Genomic DNA, 2,768 nt, shown 5'->3' with positions numbered 1-2,768 from the left:
GATATCAAAAAAGTACTCCAGAGTGTTGTTCAGCATGGGGGTGAGTAGAAAATGAAGGCTAATCATGTTTTGGGTGTACTATTCCTTTAAGATCTAAAGAGAAGCGCCATCTCCTGGTCAGAACCTGTAATTCAGTGAAAGGGTGGTGTCAGAGTAAAAAAAAAAAAAACAAGTACCCCTATGAGGAGGCCAGTGGCTGGAAGTTGGAGGGGATTTTCCTGCCATTCGGCTGGCTTTTGACTGGGAAGAGCCATTCAAAATGGCCGCCACTACCATCCAAGCTTTAACCTTAAGACAAACTATGAGAATAGAGACAGATCAAGGCAAAGGTGGATTTGAGTCCCGTTTTATTGTAAAGCTTTGCATCATTTACATAACAGTAGAATGAAATCCTGTAGTGAGGGATTTTACCATTGATGGGGAACATGTAAAAGGTTTAACTTGAGAGTTTGGGTTAATTGGCTACAACAGGTGGAGTCTTGCTTTGCTTTATAAAGTTACCCTATAGAACATTTTGTGGCACATTTAGTTATTTACCAATCTGACAGGCAGCAGCTCTTGAATCTTAAAATACAAATTCTGACTCAGAAGTCAACTTCAAAGATCTTCAATAGGCATTTTTCACATAATCTTGGCCTGGAAGAGTCTTACCTCCAGGAAAGGGAAACATTGATGTATGGAACGTCCCCGATCCTGTTGGGGTGTAGTCGAACCTAGTGTTGCTATACTGCTAGCGGTTGTACCGTGACCTGGAGTCCTTGGTGTGCACCACATCCTTGTCATTTACAGAAGTGAAGTCTGGCTCATCCTCACCAGGATGAAATGAGGGGTTCCAGTGATCCTCTGCAACCTGAAAGCCACTGCCACCTGGAGCTCCAGGTTGGCCATCCTGATAGCCACGTTGTTGGGCCCAGTAAGGAGAACCTCTGTCTGCACCTCCAAAACTACTGGGGCCACTGCTGTAGTAAAATCCTGGAGAACTGGAGCCACCAAAACCGTCCGCCTGTCCACTGGGGTACATGTTAACTGGTTTGGATGAAGCTATATATCGCCACAATGTCTGCTGTTGTTCATCTCCACTCCCTGAGGAAGCAGTTTACAATTACAATACAAGTTACAGCTACTTTTAGACATGTTTGATTAAAACTCACCTGGATTTTGAGGAGCACATGTGATGCTTCCAATTAGCAGGAAAGAAATCCACAATATCCTGCAGACACATTGAGTTTGACAACATTCAAACCAGAAGGTTCCACCAGCAGCATCAAGCTGCAATTAAACATTTTAAACTGAACCTCACCTCATGGTACTGGTGCAGGATAGACCTCAGATACTGATTCAAACCTGAAGGCTTATATGATGAGCAGCTGGAGCTGATTGGAGCTGATGGCTGAGTGGAACAAGAACCACCAACATGGAGTTCATCTCATTGGTTTTCTCAACACTGCAGTTAGGAACTGTTACTATGGAAACAGGTGTAACAGAACCTGGAAGAACTTGAAGGATGGATCCATGCAATGACGCCTAAGCAATGTTTAACAGTCTCACTCTAGGAAGGGATCAGAAAAAGGATCAAAAGAAAGTATTTGATCTGTTTTAATCATTTTTTTTCTTATTCCTTTAACAAAAATGCCAAAAATTAGAGGCAGTCAGCAGATTAATATCAAGTCCAGTGTGAATGTCCTCAACTAAAACCATTGTTGACAAATTTCCCAAATTCACCAAATGCAGGACAAAGACTTGAAATATACCGTACCCCAATGTGCTGCCGGCCCCACTGATCGTTCTGGTTTTTAAGGGAAGAAATAAGAAGTAATTTATTAAGTATTATCAATATAAGCATCTGAGAGTTCGATGCTGGAAATCAGAACTTTTGCCGCTGGACCCTGAACCATCAACTTGTCAGAAAAGGTTTTTGGGGGGGAAATAGACACTGCTTGCAAGCTATTATCTATGGAAGCAAATCATTACCATATTTCAAATGAAAAAGCATTTTCAAAAATGCTTTTACATTTTAAGAGTATGGCTGCATTGTTTGACTCATAAATGAAATTAGTAATCAATAATCCTGTTTGCATTATAATTTTCTTCTTCAAGACTGCTCAGCCTTTTACTTTATTCAAATGAAAAAGAAAAAGACATTTGAGATTTATTTCTCAAAATGTACCCAAGAAAATACATACCAAAATTCAATGTTAAATGTAGCTTTTGACCTAACCCTTTGGCTGCATTGCTTGACTCATAACTGAAATTAGTAATCAATCATTCTATTTGCATTTGCATTTTCTTCTTTAAGACTGCACAATTTACATTTCAAATTGAATTTTGGTATGTACTTGCTGGGGTACATTTTGAAAAATAAATCTCAAATGTCTTTTTCATTTTAATGAAGTAAAAGGATGAGCAGTCTTGAAGAAGAAAATTAAAATACAAACTAATTTCATTTATGAGTCAAACAATGCAGCCACATTTTTAAAATGCAAAAAAGCATTTTTGAAAATGCTTCTTCATATGAAATATGGTAACGATTTGCTTCCATAGTTATTGTTTCTGCAAAGCTGTCTGCATATGAAAAACAAATAAACTCCAAAGGTTTACAAAAAAATAAAGCCTGGACAATGGATTGTTATGTATGGTGCACCTGTGCTGTAACCTGACTCCGCCAAATGGATTTGCTCCGCATATCCATCTTGAAACCTTCTGTTGAAGTAATTTTGGGAAGGGGCGAAAATACTGGTTAGCTGATTGGCCTATGTTGGTGATAGACG

The sequence above is a fragment of the Cyprinodon variegatus genome, unplaced genomic scaffold (assembly GCF_000732505.1).
Source record: "Cyprinodon variegatus isolate N-32 unplaced genomic scaffold, C_variegatus-1.0 Scaffold18, whole genome shotgun sequence".
Taxonomy (NCBI): Eukaryota; Metazoa; Chordata; class Actinopteri; order Cyprinodontiformes; family Cyprinodontidae; genus Cyprinodon; species Cyprinodon variegatus.
The sequence above is the reverse complement of the archived record's forward strand: the minus strand, read 5'-3'. Positions refer to the sequence as shown.